The sequence below is a fragment of the Bubalus bubalis genome, chromosome 13 (genome assembly GCF_019923935.1).
Source record: "Bubalus bubalis isolate 160015118507 breed Murrah chromosome 13, NDDB_SH_1, whole genome shotgun sequence".
In the NCBI taxonomy this organism is placed as follows: domain Eukaryota; kingdom Metazoa; phylum Chordata; class Mammalia; order Artiodactyla; family Bovidae; genus Bubalus; species Bubalus bubalis.
This window is the reverse complement of record NC_059169.1, coordinates 86,523,480-86,540,112: the sequence shown is the minus strand read 5'-3', so window position 1 is coordinate 86,540,112 and position 16,633 is coordinate 86,523,480. Positions and strand designations below refer to the sequence as shown.

Sequence of the window (16,633 nt, the reverse complement as noted above, 5' to 3'; positions counted from 1 at the left end):
CTCCATCCATGGGATTTTCCAGGCAAGAGTACTGGAGTGGGTTGCCATTGCTTTCTCCGATGACCAACCTAGACAGCTTATTAAAAAGCAGAGACATTACTTTGCCAAAAATGGTCCATCTAGTCAAGGATATGGTTTCTCCAATAGTCATATATGGATGTGAAAGTTGGACCATAAAGAAGGCTGAAAGCTGAAGAATTGATGCTTTTGAACTGTGGTGTTGGAGAAGACTCTGGAGAGTTCCTTGGACTGCAAGGAGATCCATTCAGTCCATCCTAAAGGAAATTGGTCCTGAATATTGATTGGAAGGACTGATGCTGAAGCTGAAACTCCAATACTTTGGCCACCTCATGCGAAGAGCTGACTCATTGGAAAAGACCCTGATGCTGGGAAAGATTGAAGATGGGAGGAGAAGGGGTCAACAGAGGATGAGATGGTTGGATGGCATCACCGACTCAATGGACGTGAGTTTGAGTAAACTTTGGGAGCTGGTGATGGACAGGGAGGCCTGGCGTGCTGTGGTCCATGGGGTCACAGAGTCGGATGTGACTGAGTGGCTGAACTGAATCTTGGTAGGCATTGCTGCTACTTCTGCTAGTATGGTTATGTCCAATGGCACTGCTGTGCCCTCTGTGGGGTATGGTGGTGGATCAATGTACTGAGCCACTCAAAGTGAGTGAGACTTGCTGCTGATTGCCTATGCAGACTCCCACTTGCCCAGTATCAGAACTTGCCTCCCACTCTAGACATCAAAGATTCTAGATTCTCATTTCCTTCACCATTTGTACTTATGTCATGAGCACGTAAACCCACCTTGGTGAATGCAACCTAAAGAAATGTCTACTTTAGTTGTAAAGATAGATTTCCTCTGTGATAAAAGAGATGCATTTGATAAAGCAACTCTTTACTTCGAGCAGATATTGGGGCTGTGGCATCCCCACTGCAAGGCACTGACCCACTCCTCAGACTGATCCAGCGAATGCTGAAGATGGATGAAAAATAGCCATTATTCTTAACAATTAAATTGAAAGAAGTAGTGAAAGTGTTAGTTGCTCAGTTGTGTTCTATTATTTGAAACCCCATGAACTGTAGCTCACCAGGCTCTTCTGTCCATGCAATTCTCCAGGCAAAAATGAGTCTGTTCCCATTCTCATCTCCAGAAGATCTTCCTGACCCAGGGATTGCACCTGGGTCTCCTGCACTGCAGGTGCATTCTTTACCATCTGAGCCACCAGCAAAGCCCCAAAATTAACTTAGAAAACCAAAATTTTATACACACTCAGAGTTTAAAAGGGTCACACTGTTCCATCAGTTCAGTTCAGTTGCTGAGTTGTGTCCAACTTTGCAACCCCATGGACTGCAGCATGCCAGGCTTCCCGGTCCACTAACTACTGGAGTTTGCTCAAACTCATGTCCCTTGAGTCGGTGATGCCATCCAACCATCGCATCCTCTGTCTTCCCCTTCTCCTCCTGCCTTCAATCTTTCCCAGCATCAGGGTCTTTCCAAATGAGTCAGTTCTACACATCAGATGGCCAAAGTATTGGAGTTTCAGCTTCAGCATCAGCCCTTCCAATCAATATTCAGGACTGATTTCCTTTAGGATGGACTGGTTGGATCTCCTTGTAGTACAAGAGACTCTCAAGAGTCTTCTCCAACACCACAGCTCAAAAGCATCAATTATTTGACACTCAGCTTTCTTTATAGTCCAACTCTCACATCCATGACTACTGGAAAAACCATAGCTTTGACTAGACAAACCTTTGTTGGTAAAGTAATGTCTCTACTTTTTAATATGCTGTCTAGGTTGGTCATAGCTTTTCTTCCAAGAAACAAGCATGTTTTAATTTCATGGCTGCAGTCACCATCTGCAGTGATTTTGGAGCCCAAGAAAATAAAGTTTCTCACTGTTTCCATTGTTTCACCATCTACTTACCATGAAGTGATGGGATTGAATGCCATGATCTTAGTTTTCTGAATGTCGAGTTTTAAGCGAGCTTTTTCACTCTCCTCTTTCACTTTCATCAAGAGGCTCTTTAGTTCTTCTTCACTTTCTGCCATAAGGGTGGTGTCATCTGCATATCTGAGGTTATTGATTGCAGCTTGTGCTTCATCCAGCCTGCCATTTTGTATGATATACTCTGTATATAAGTTAAATAAGGCAGGGTGACAATATACAACCTTAATGTACTCCTTTCCCAATTATGAACCAGTCCATTGTTCTATGTCTGGTTCTAACTGTTGCTTCTTGACCTGCATACAGATTTGTCAGGAGGCAGGTCAGGTGGTCTGGTATTCCCAGATCTTTAAGAATTTTCCACAGTTTGCTCTGATCCACACTGTCAAAGGCTTTGGCATAGTCAATAAAGCAGAAGTAGATGTTTTTCTGGAACTCTCTTGCTTTTTCACTGATCCAGTGGATGTTGGCCAATTTAATTTCTAGTTCCTCTGCCTTTTCTAAATCCAACTTGAACATCTGGGAGTTCTCGGTTCACATACTGTTGAAACCTCACTTGGAGAATTTTGAACATTACTTTGCTAGCGTGTGAGATGAGTGTAATTGTGCAGTAGTTTGAACGTTCTTTGGCATTGCCTTTCTTTGGGATTGGAATGAAAACTGACCTTTTCCAGTCCTGTGGCCACTGCTGAGTTTTCCAAATTCCCTTACAAAAGAATTGTTAAATGACTCTTGTCACCCTTAATGCAGAATACTGTGACACAACATTTGCAGCCTTACATATTGTTTGATTTTACAGTGTGGGAGACAATTTTAGTTCTCTTTTGCACAAATACCCACCTCTCCCACACACTGTGGTCTCTTTCCTCCATCTCTTCTATACACATAGTTCTATTATAATTAAAAAAAATTTAAGTGTTTATCAAAAATTAAAAAATTATACTATTTTTTAAGGTTACTTTCCATTTACAGCCATTGCAAAATATTGGCTAGAGCCCTTGTGTTGTACAATACATCCTTGAACCTATCTTAGACCCAATAGTTTGTACTTCCCACTCCCCCACCCTTATATTGCCCCTGTCTCCCACTGTTTTGTCCTCTGTACCTATGAGTCTGCTTTTTTTGTTATAGTCACATTTGTTGTATTTTTTTAGATTCTGCACATGTGATGTCATACAGTATTTCTCTTGTTTTGCATTATTTCCCTTAGAGTAATGAACTATAAGTCCATCCATGTGATGCTGCAAATGGCAAAATTTTATTCTTTTTATGACTGAAATAGTACAAATATACTCCATACTCTTTATCCCTTCATCTATTGATGAAGGTGTCTACTTCATCTGTGGATGATGGTGTCTACTTAGGCTGCTTCCACATCTTGGCAATTGTGAATAATTCTGCTATGAACATCAGGGTACATTTATTTTTTTCAAATTAGTGTCTTTTTTTCAGATATATATCCAGAACTGGAATTGCTGGATTATATGGTAATTCTCTTATGTCAAGGAAGTGATGCTTTGTTCTCTTTCTCCAGTGAACCCCTGGTCAAACAAATCATGGTTTGTCCATTTATCTGTTGACATTGAGTTGTTTCCCCTTTGGGGCTATTGTGAGCAAGGCTGCTCGGTATATTTGAGTAAAGTCTTTGCAGAATTTATGCTGATAAAGTTCTGATATCCTCCTGATAAACACTTAAGAGTGGAATTGCTGGGTTACAGGGTGTGTGCATGTGTGTGCTCACACACTCAGTCATCTCTGACTTTTTGAGACCCCATGGACTGTAGCCTGTGAGTTTCCTCTGTTCATGGAGCATTCCAGGCAAGAATACTGGAGCAGGTTGCCATTTCCTTCTCCAGAGGATCTTCCTGACTCAGGGAATTGAACTCCTGTCTCTTGCATCTCATGCTTTGACAGGTGGATTCTTTATCACTGTGCCACCTGGGGTGAAAATAAAGTCCAACGTTGTAAAGAACAATAATGCATAGGAACCTGGAATGTTAGGTCCATGAATCAGGGTAAATTTGACATGGTCAAGCAGGAGATGGCAAGATTGAACATCAAAGTCTTAGGAATCAGTGAGCTAAAATGGATGGGAATGGGTGAATTTAATTTGCATGACCATTATATCTACTACTGTGGGCAAGAATCTCTTAGAAGAAATGGAATAGCCTTCATAGTCATCAAAAGAGTCTGACAGGTAGTACTTGGTTGCAACTTCAAAAATGACAGAAAACAGTTCTTTTCCAAGGCAAACGATTCTCATCACAGTAATCCAAATCTATGTCCCAACTACTGATGCCAAAGAAGCTGAAGTTGACTGGTTCTATGAAGACCTATAAGACCTTCTATTGGAATGCAAAAGTAGAAGTCAAGTGATACCTGGAGTAACAGGCAAGTTTGGCCTTGGAGTACAAATGAAGCAGGGCAAAGGCTAACAGAATTTTGTCAAGAGAACAACTGGTCATAGAAAACACCCTCTTCCAACAACATGAGAGACAACTCTATACATGGACATCACCAAATGGTCAATACTGAAATCTGATTATGCTCTTTGCAGCCAAAGATGGAGACGCTCTATACAGTCAGCAAAAGCAAGACCTAGAGCTGGCTGACTCAGATCATGATCTCCACATTGCAAGGTTCAGGCTTAAGCTAAAGAAAGCAGGGAAAACCATTAGGCCAGTCAGATGTGACCTAGATAAAATTCCTTATGATTATACAGTGACGGTAAAGAATAGATTCAAGGGATTAGATCTGGTAGGCAGACTGCCTGAGTAATTATGGACAGAGGTTCATAAAATTGTACAGAATCCAGTGACCAAAACCATCACAAAGAAAAAGAAATGTAAGAAGGCAAAGTGATTGTCTTAGGAGGCTTTACAAACATCTGAGAAGAGAAGAGAAACAAAAATCAAGATAGAAAGGGGAACATATAGCTCACTGTATACAGAATTTTAGAGAATAGCAAGGACAGACAAGAAGGTCTTCTTAAATGAACACTGCAAAGAAATAGAGGAAGACAATAGAGTTGGAAAGACTAGAGATATTTCCAAGAAAATTGAAGACATCAAGGGACTATTTCATGCAAGGATGGGCACATAAAGGACAGAAATGGTAAGGATCTTACAGAAGCAGAAGAGAATAAGAAGAGATGGCAAGAATACATAGAAGAGTTATACAAAAAAGTCTTAATGATCTCGATAACCACGATGGTGTGGTCATGCACCTAGGGCCAGAGATCCTGGAGTGTCAAGTCAAGTGGGCCTTAGGAACCATTACTATGATATAAGCTAGTGGAGGTGATGGAATTTAAGTTGAGCTATTTCAAATCCTAAAAGATGATGTTGTTAAAGTGCTGCACTTGATATATTAGCAAATTTGGAAAATTTGCAGTGGCCACACGACTGTAAAGATCAGTTTTCATTCCAATCCCAAAGAAGGGCAATGCCAAGGAATGTTGAAATTACTGTACACTTGTGCTCATTTCATATGCTAGCAAGGTTATGCTCAAATTCCTTCAAGCTAGGCTTCAGTAGTACGTGAACCAAGAACTTTTAGAGGTACAAACTAGATGTAGAAACGGCAGAGGAACCAGAGATCAAATTGCGAACGTTCATTGGATCTTGAAGAAAGCAAAGGAATTCCATAAAAATATCCACTTCTGCTTCACTGACTATGCTAAAACCTTCGACTGTGTGGATTACAGCAAAATTCTTAAAGACATGAGTACCAGACAACCTTATCTGTCTTCTGAGAAACCTGTATGTGAATCAAGAAGCAACAGTTAGAACCAGACTACTGACTGGTTCAAAATTAGGAAAGGAGCACATTTTTGTACATTGTCACCCTGCTTATTTATTTATATGCACAGTACATCATGGGAAATGCCAGGCTGGATGAAGCACAAGCTGGAATCAAGACTGCCAGGAGAAATATCAACAGCTTCAGATATGCAGATGATTCCACCCTAATAGCAGAAAGCAAAGGGCCTGTTGAAGGTGAAAGAAGAGAGTGAAAAAGCTGTTTTGAAACTCAACATTCAAAAAACTAAGATCATGGCATTTGGTCTCATTACTTCATGGCAAATAAAAAGGGGAAAAGTGGAAGCAGTGACAGATTTTCTTTTCTTGGGCTCCAAAATCACTGCAGACAGTGATTGTAGCCATGAGATTAAAAGACTTGCTACTTGGAAGGAAAGCTATGACTAACTTAGATAACATATTAAAAAGCAGAGACAGCACTTTGCCAACGAAGGTCTGAATAGTCAAAGCTATGATTTTTCTGGTAGTTATGTATGGATGTGAGAACTGAACCATAAAGAAAGCTGAGTGTCAAAAAACTGATGCTTTAGAATTATGGTGCTAGAGGACTCTTGAGAGTCTCTAGGACAGCAAGGAGATCAAAACAATCAATCCTAAAGGAAATCAGTTCTGAATATTCATTGTCAGGATTGGTGCAAAAGCTGAAGCTCCAGTACTTTTGTCACCTGATGCAAAGAGCCGACTCATTGGAAAAGACCCCGAGGCTGGCAAAGACTGAAAAAAGGAGAAGGGGATAGGAAAGGATGAGATGGTTAGATATTATCTCTGATTCAATGGACATGAGTTTGAACAAACTCCAGGAGATAGATGAGGACAGAGGAGACTGGCATGCTGCAGTCCATGGGGTTGCAAAGAGTTGGACAGGATTTAGCAAATGGACAATGGTGGTCTATTTTTAGCTTCATGAGACACCACCATGCCATTTTCCACTGTGGCTACACCAATTTACCTTCCCAGCAACAGTGTACAACAGTTCCTTTTTCTCCAGATCCTCAACATTTGTTATTTGTGTTCTTGGATGAGGGCCATTCTCACAGGTGTGAGGTGATATCTCATTGTGCTTTTGATTTGCATTTCCCTGATGATTAGCAATGTGGAGCATCTTTTCATGTGCATGCTGGCCATCTGCATTCTCTCTTTGTAAAAATGCCTATTCAGTTCTGTGCATTTTTAAATTGGGTTTTTATTTTATTTTTTTTTTGATGTTGAGTTGCATCCACTGTTTATATATGTTGATATTAATCTCTTATCAGTCACATAATTTACAAATATTTTCTCCCATTCAGTAGATTATCTTTTTGTTTTCTCTATGGTTTCCTTTGCTATTTAAAGCTTTTAAATTTAATTAGGCTCTATTTTAATTTTGGCCTTTATTTCCTCTATCCATAATTGGATAGGATCAATGCTTATTATGAGTCTGAGATTCTGAGAATCAGATTTGAGCATACAGTGATCAATGATTACATTTCTTCCTGCACAGCTTTCTGTTCCTTTTGGAGTTAATAAGTCATTTTGTTTATTTGGATAGTTTTATGGTCAGGTGTGTCCTTATAACCATAATTGATATTCTCTCAATCACATCTTTGTGAAGCTTCTTCTACCAAAACCTGTGACCTGGTCCAGTCTGGATGGGTTCCCTTTGTGCTGTATGACTTGCAGGCTTGGTATTTTGCCTTACCATAATTTGAGATCTAAGAAATTAATTCCTGGATTCAGGATCCTATGTCTTTTTCTTTATTGACGTTCTTTCTCATTTTGATGAAGTCCACTGTTGGTTAGCTTCTGGATAAGTGGTCAGTGGGAAATAACATTTTTGAGACCTTATTCTCCTCTCACTTTATTTGATAATTTGTCTGCAAATAGAATTCTACATGAAAAATACTTTTCCTTCAAAATTTTACCAACATTGAAAAATTGTTATCCAGTCTTCAGATGCAGAGGACATCATCCTTATGGCAAAAAGCCAAGAGGGACTAAATAGCCTCTTGATGAGCTTGAAAGAAGAGAGTGAGAAAGCTGGCTTAAAACTCAACATTCAAAAAACTAAGATCATGGCATCCAGTCCCATCACTTCATGGCATATAGATGGGGAAACAATGGAAATAGTGAAAGACTTTATTTCCTTGGGCTCCAGAATCACTGGACAGTGACTGCAGCCATGAAATTAAAAGACGCTTGCTCCTTGGAAGAAAAGCTATGACAAATCTAGTCAGTGTATTAAAAAGCAGAAACACATTTCTTTGCCAAAAAGGGTCCATCTAGTCAAACTTACTCAAGAAAGCTGAGTGCCGAAGGATTGATGCTTTTGAACTGTGGTGTTGGAGAAGACTTGAGACTACAAGTTGGACTTGTTGGACTGCAAGGAGATCTAACCAGTCCATCCCAAAGGAAATCAGTCCTGAACATTCATTGGAAGGACTGATGCTGAAGCTGAAACTCCAATCCTTTGGCCACCTGATGTGAAGAGCTGACTCATTGGAAAAGACTCTGAGGCTGAGAAAGATTGAAGGCAGGAGGAGAAGGGGATGACAGAGGATGAGATGGCTGGATGGCATCACTGACTTGATGGACATGAGTTTGAATAAGTTCCAGGAGATGGTGAAGGACAGGGAAGCCTAGTGTGTTGCAGTCCATGGGATTGCAGAGAGTCAGGCATAGCTAAGCGAATGAACAAAGTCTTCCATCTATTGACTGCAAAGTCTGATGCCATTTTGATTTTTGATTCATTATTGATTCCCTTTTTTTTTTTTTTTTTTTGGCAGCATTCAGGATCCTGCTTCCCTGACCAGGGATAGAACCAGTGCCTCTTGCAGTGGAAACATATTTAATAGTTGGGCCCCCAGGAATGTACCCATACTGCTTATTTTTAACAGTTTTATTGGAACACAGCCATGCATATTTATTTGCATATCGTCTATATCTGCTGTTACACTGTAGCTGCAAAGTTGCATAGTTTTGACAGAGATTGTATGGCCTGCAGTGTCTTAAAACATTTTTTTACCTGACTCTTTATAGAATAAGCTTACCAATCCAAGTCCTGTGTTGGTTTCCTCTTTAAAGATTTGTAAGATTTTGTCCCCAGTGTTCTGATGTATCCCGGCCCATATTCATTCATTGTGTTAAGCACAGTGTCTTTCATTTCTGGTACATTATCTTGAACTATCCCCACTCTTATTTCTTCTTTCTCTTTTTAAAAAAATTTCTTCAGTTCTCTATTATTTGAATCATCCTCTATATTTTCTCTCCTTTTATTTTTTTAAACCTTTTTGCCTTTTTATTGTAACTTCTGAGATATTTTTTAAACTGTTTTCTAAAATTTCTACCAAGAAACTTCTAAAAGCAGAACTTTTTTGGATCTGCTAACATATTTTCAATAAAAACTATATCCTCTTTACTCTCCGAGGCTAATTGATGCTACTTTTTGTCTTTGACACTTTTCTTTTCCCTTTGTAACTTCTGTCTTATATGGTTTTGTTTGCTTATGTGGGGCACTTTTTCTGGAGAAATTCTTAATATGAGCTTTCTGTGGCCTTATCTTTTAGGCTAGTCAGGTTTTCTAGGGAAGGCTTTTACAAAATCTGGCCTGGGGGCTTAAATGTGGGGTTAAATGGGAGAAAAGGTCTGGTGATTGGTTCTCAACATTTAATATGTTCATTTTTTCTAACCCTCTAGGCTTAAGAATGATCTCTCAGCCATCAGCTGAGTCTAGTGCTCCAGTCCAGAGACCACCAGGCTTCCCTGGTGCACAGCAATAAATGATACCCTGCAATGTAAGGGATATGGGTTCAATTCCTGGGTCAGGAATATCCTCTGGTGGAGGAAATGGCAACCCACTTCAGTATTCTTGCCTGGGAAATCCCATGGTTGGAGGAGCCTGGTGGGCTACAATCTGTGGGGTTGCAAAGAGTTGGCTGTGACTGAGCATCAGCTGCAAAAGACCATTTGTCCTAGCCTTCATCTTCCGCCTACAGGAGAGAAGGGTGGTTGCTCAGTTGCACACGTGGGGAATGGGGTCTGGGAGGGGCTCCATGTTGAAGAGATGGAGCAACTCAGCTTTGGTACTCTTTTTGTTCCCCCTGCCATTATGACCCTTTTGAAATCTTGCTTGTATTGCAGGAGCTAGAGGCCCAGGAACTACATTCCTAGAATTATTTGCTGGCCAACTTCTGGATTCATGTCTTCCAATAAGAGACATGCCTGCAAGACTGGGAGGTATAAGAAAGGTAGAAACCACATCATTGACCTCTAGCAGTTGTAGGCAATTTTGTGGACTTCAGCAAACATGAGATTTTATAGTTGCCTCGGAGTATTTTCTTGAAAACCACCTGCTTTGGTGATTCAGACAGCTGTGATCATCCTTGGCAGTTTTCTGAAGTTTCTGAAGCTTCTCAGTTTTCTAAAGGACTGACTGTAAGTCTGAAAAGTAGCCGTGAACTGAACTGCGCTGTTCTAATTTTCTCAACAGTTTTGAGGCATCTAATTCTCTGTATTGAATCACGTCCTGACTGGTACAGAATCTCAGTGATTCTTGATGGACTTTCAACCAGTCCTTCTGTTTTTAGCCTCACCTTTACTCCATGCCTAGAGGTGACTTGGTAAATTGGGTAACTTCTCGGCTTCCCCCACTGCAGACTTTCTCAGAGTTGATAAATCAAATACAACCTGCTCACATGCTTTCAGACTTTAAAATTTTTGCATCTTTCTTTGTTCTTGGGGGTTTATGTCTTTGGTAAAAGAGTCATTCTCTGTTTGTCATTTTACAATGGATTTTAGGAGGAAGTGGAGAAATTCAATCCTGCATTCAATTCACTATCTCAGCTTCTCTACCTGAGTCTACCTCAGCTTCTCTATTGACTCTTCAATCATTCCAATCTGGACACCGGCCTTCTCTCCAGCCTCATCTTGTACCATTTTCTCATTTATTCCATTTACACTGACCTTTGTGATATTCCTTGAACCCACCAAAGTCTTTCTTGCTTCAGGATCTTTTACATACTTTATTACTTTGTCTGGTCCCTCTTCTCATCCTTGATGAGTCTAAACTTGCACCTGTTTTTTATATCTCTCAGAGAGGCCATCCTTGACACACTCACATATAAAAAGTTTATCCCCTTTTTTCTCTCATGGAACACAGTTATTTTCCTTTATTGCATTTATATTTTACAGTCATATTTATTTGCTTATTTTTAAAGTCTATCTCCCTCACAAGAATATAAACTTTATACCTAGTATACATAATAGGACCTGTATCAATAACTGAATGAAGTGAAGTGAAAATCGCTCAGTTGTGTTTGACCCTTTATGACTCCCATGGACTGTAGCACACCAGGCTCCTCTGTCCATGGGGATTCTCCAGCCAAGAATACTGGAGTGGGTAGCTTTTCCCTTCTTCAGGGGATCTTCCCAACCCAGGGATCAAACCTGGGTCTCCGGCATTGCAGGCAGATTCTTTACCATCTGAGCCACCAGGGAAATCCAATAATTTGAGTAAATAAAAATTATTTTTAAGAAGAATTACAGAAAAGGAACATTATATATTACTTAGCCTGATGGTGAAAATATCATTCAAATAAGAAGGACATTCAGTTCAGTTCAGTCACTCAGTCATGTCCAACTCCGGGAGACCCCATGGACTGCAGCACGCCAGGCTTCCCTGTCCATCACTAACACTTGGGGCTTGCTCAAACTTATGTGCATTGAGTTGGTGATGCCATCCAACCATCTGATCCTCTGTCTTCCCCTTCTCCTCCTGCTTTCAATCTTTCCCAGCATCAGGGTCTTTTCAAATGAGTCAGTTCTTCTCATCAGGTGGCCAAAGTATTGGAGCTTTTCAAAATATTGGAGTATTTCAGCTTCAGCATCAGTCCTTCCAATGAATATTCAGGACTGATCTCCTTTAGGATGGACTGGTTGGATCTCCTTGCAGTCCAAGGGACTCTCAAGAGTCTTCTCCAATACCACAGTTCAAAAGCATCAATTCTTTGGTGTTCAGCTTTCTTCATAGTCCAACTCTCACATCCATACATACTAGAAAAACCATAGCTTTAACTAGGCAGATCTTTGTTTGTGGAGTAATGTCTCTGCTTTTTTAATACGCTGTCTAGGTTGGTCATAACTTTCCAGGGAGCAAGTGTCCTTTAATTTCATGGCTGCAGTCACCATCTGCAGTGATTCTGGAGCCCAAGAAAATAAAGTTTCTCACTGTTCCCATTGCTTCCCCATCTATTTGCCATGAAGTGATGGGACTGGATGCCATGATCTTAGTTTCCTGAATGTTGAGTTTTAAGCAAGCTTTTAGTTCTTCTTCGATTTCTGCCATAAGGGTGGTGCCATCTGCATATCTGAGGTTATTGATATTTCTCCCAGCAGTCTTGATTCCAGCTTGTGCTTCATCCAGTCCAGCATTTCTCATGATATATTCTGCATATAAGTTAAATAAGCAGGGTGACAATATACAGCCTTGAGGTACTCCTTTCCCAATTTAGAACCAGTCTTTTGTTCCATGTCCAGTTCTAACTGTTGCTTCCTGACCTACATACAGATTTCTCAGGAAGTAGGTCAGGTGGTCTGGTATTCCCACCTCTTGAAGAATTTTCCACAGTTTATTGTGATCCATGCTGTCAAAGTCTTTGGCATAGTCAATAAAGCAGAAGTATATGTTTTGTGGGAACTCTCTTGCTTTTTTGATGATCCGATGGATATTGGCAATTTGATCTCTGATTCCTTTGCCTTTTCTGAATCCAGCTTGAACATTTGCAAGTTCATGGGTCATGTAGTATTGAAGCCTGGCCTGGAGAATTTTGAGCATTACTTTGCTAGTGTGTGAAATGAGTGCAATTGTAATGAAAGGACATTATAGAAGATTAATTTCTTAAAAGATTCACCCTCAAAGTATAAATTTCCCCATTCTGTTTTAATTCTACAAACTATTATCAAGGAAAAAAGGTAACAGGACCAGTTTACAGGTTATATGGCTTAATATCCCTATAAAGCCTTTCTTTCTTCTTTTCCTCTTTTTTTTTTTTTTAACTGAAGAAATCCCTTCATTTTCTTTTTTCATCCCCTTAGGCTTGAGCCTCTTGAAAAAAAAAAAAAAAAGAAACTTACTTAATAGTGTTCAAATGAAAACAAAAAAGGAAAAGTGATGAGAAAATTAATATAATGAAATAATCAGTGCAAATGACATTCCATTGTCCAGAAAAAAACCCTCAATCAACTCTCTTAGAATTACTGAATCTGATGAGTAATTGTGGCTTAATCTCTAATTGTAAGATCAAGGCACATTGTCAGGAGTACTGCCAACATTAAATAGGCATTTTACAGTGCTCATTTTAAGGTGGAACTTTAAAGAAATCGAAAACCATTAATCAAAAGCATAAATCACCTACACCAGGTATTAACTGAAAATCCCTAAATCTTGTAAAACTAAAATTTACATTCATCATCAAATAACATTCATCAGCGCTCTTCAAGAAAAGGAAGTTTGGAGAAAATTTTTTATAATAATTTCAAACTATATCCTTATCAGATGACTGAGTCTGAAGTGCATTCACACAGCTAAAGAAACAAGTTTTTAGAGGTTGGGGATGTAAAGGGAAGACATTTATTTACAGTATTTCTTTAATGAAAATATGTAACAATGTAACCACTGCTTAAGTTCTTCTTTAATGTTTGGGAAAACAATTCAATGATATTTTGTATAAGCATACACATAGCAGTTTACAGTTTTGAAAATGCTTTCCCATGTATTACTCATTTTGTAATAAGTTTTATTTTTATAATGATTTCTTAACCTCATTAAAATTAAATTGGCATGACTGGGCTAAGCAATCATTATGACTTTTTCCAGCTTTGATTCTATTATGTTCTCAAACTAGGGCTTTGCCTAATCACAAGCACAGTTCAGTAAATCCCCATCCTCTCTGTGTTTCTGTGTTTGTCTCCGTCACTTTGGTGCTCTCCCAGTAGACACACCGAAGGGAATGCTGATTAAATTAGTCAAATTAACTCTTTGCCTGACTCCATCCTCATTAGGCTAATGAGCAGACTCAGGAGTATGTCTGGATGTCTTAGTTGTCTTAGGTCAGAAGTACCATCGCTAGGAGCACCAGTGAAAAGTTGTAATCGTGACACTCTTTAGGAGTTTTTAGCTGGCAGCTCATTTTCCATCGTTTCTCAAGAGAGAGCATGTGGCTTCGCTGAATAAAAGCTGCAATGTGTTGGGTTTTCTCTGCTGACTCACTGTAAAAGAAGGTATAATTTTGTCTCCTCTCTCAGGAAAGAATTTCTTGGGTCGGCAAGTGTGAGAGATGTTGAACAAGTATTCATCAAAGGGAGGGGGAATCCTATTACAACCATAAGGTGCTGGAAAGTGACAGATCTTAATGATGGAGTAGCCATGGGAATAGCGGCTCCACAGGTTTGTTTTGATGAAGTGTGTGTTTGTATGTAGAGGATGAGAGGAGGTGACTTGGAGATGGATGTGGATGTGGGGGAAAGATGAATTAGGGAGGGAGTTGTAACAACCGGTTTCGAGGGTTGAGTGCCTTCTGATTCTAAAAGGCATGGTTCCTGGTCCAAATGACACAACAGCGCAATTTATTTGACTAAGTGACATTTAATATACATATGAAGCATGGATCTAACATTTTCAGACTGGCTAAATGATTTTCAGTATTTGGGTACTTCTATAAAACTTAAAACACTGAAGGTTGATAGCAAAGTGGTCTGCACATGGTGGGTGCGAAATTCACGGGTTTGAGTGGTCAGAAGTCCTCGGTGAGTTGTGCTTGGATATCACTGCTGGCCAAGTCCCCACAGGGGCTGGCACTGGCCTGCACAATGGCTTCCTCTGGATGAGCAAATAGTGTGACTGAAGATGCAGCAGTACACCCAGGGATTGTGGGCCCTTTATGATGGAAGTCCTTACTGGTTTTCTAGGAGGAAAATACATTGCTATCTCTAACCCTATGAGTGAACTGTGAACTTCCAGATGTTCAAGCTGGATTTAGAAAAGGCAGAGGGTGCTCGCTTCGGCAGCACATATACTAAAATTGGAACGATACAGAGAAGATTAGCATGGCCCCTGTGCAAGGATGACACGCAAATTCGTGAAGTGTTCCATATTTTTAAAACTCCTAGAGGAGAACATAGGCAAAACACTCTCCGACATACATCACAGCAGGATCCTCTATGACCCACCTCCCAGAATATTGGAAATAAAAGCAAAAATAAACAAATGGGACCTAATTAACCTTAAAAGTTTCTGCACATCAAAGGAAACTATTAGCAAGGTGAAAAGACAGCCTTCAGAATGGGAGAAAATAATAGCAAATGAAGCAACTGACAAACAACTAATCTCGAGAATATACAAGCAACTCCTACAGCTCAACTCCAGAAAAATAAATGACCCAATCAAAAAACGGGCCAAAGAACTAAATAGACATTTCTCCAAAGAAGACATACAGATGGCTAACAAACACATGAAAAGATGCTCAACATCACTCATTATCAGAGAAATGCAAATCAAAACCACTATGAGGTACCATTTCACACCAGTCAGAATGGCTGTGATCCAAAAGTCTACAAGTAATAAATGCTGGAGAGGGTGTGGAGAAAAGGGAACCCTCTTGCACTGTTGGTGGGAATGCAAACTAGTACAGCCACTATGGAGAACAGTGTGGAGATTCCTTAAAAAACTGGAAATAGAACTGCCTTATGATCCAGCAATCCCACTGCTGGGCATACACACTGAGGAAACCAGAAGGGAAAGAGACACGTGTACCCCAATGTTCATCGCAGCACTGTTTATAATAGCCAGGACATGGAAGCAACCTAGATGTCCATCAGCAGATGAATGGATAAGAAAGAAGTGGTACATATACACAATGGAGTATTACTCAGCCATTAAAAAGAATACATTTGAATCAGTTCTAATGAGGTGGATGAAACTGGAGCCTATTATACAGAGTGAAGTAAGCCAGAAAGAAAAACACCAATACAGTATACTAACGCATATATATGGAATTTAGAAAGATGGTAACAATAACCCTGTATGTGAGACAGCAAAAGAGACACTGATGTATAGAACAGTCTTATGGACTCTGTGGGAGAGGGAGAGGGTGGGAAGATTTGGGAGAATGGCATTGAAACATGTAAAATATCATGTATGAAACGAGTTGCCAGTCCAGGTTCGATGCACGATACTGAATGCTTGGGGCTGGTGCACTGGGACGACCCAGAGGGATGGAATGGGGAGGGAGGAGGGAGGAGGGTTCAGGATGGGGAACACATGTATACCTGTGGTGGATTCATTTTGATATTTGGCAAAACTAATACAATTATGTGAAGTTTAAAAATAAAATAAAATTAAAAAAAAAAAAAAGAAAAGGCAGAGGAACCAGAGATCAAATTGCCAACATCTGCTGGATCATGGAAGAAGCAAGAAAATACCAGAAAGACATCTACTTCTGCTTTATTGACTATGCCAAACCTTAGACTGTGTGGATCACAATAAACTGTGGAAAATTCTTCAAGAGGTGGGAATACCAGACTATCTGACCTGGCTCCTGAGAAATCTGAAGGCAGGTCAAGAAGCAACAGTTAGACCGGGACATGGAACAACAGACTGGTTCCAAATAGGAAAAGGAGTACATCAAGGCTGTATTTTGTCACCCTGCTTATTTAACTTATATGCAGAGTACATCATGAGAAACGCTGGGCTGGAAGAAGCACAAGCTGGAATCAAGATTGCCGGGAGAAATATCAATAACCTCAGATATGCAGATGGCACCGCCCTTACGGCAGAAAGTGAAGAACTAAAGAGCCTCTTGATGAAAGTGAAAGAGGAAAGTGAAA

The 16,633-nt window shown here is 39.9% G+C and overlaps 1 non-coding gene across 1 annotated transcript; it reads left to right on the top strand.

The window, feature by feature from the left end:
* The first annotated feature begins 14,799 nt into the window (after positions 1–14,799).
* On the top strand, positions 14,800–14,906 carry LOC112578573. The gene has a single exon (XR_003102921.1). It is a non-coding gene; the product is annotated as a U6 spliceosomal RNA (small nuclear RNA).
* Positions 14,907–16,633: the final 1,727 nt, after the last annotated feature.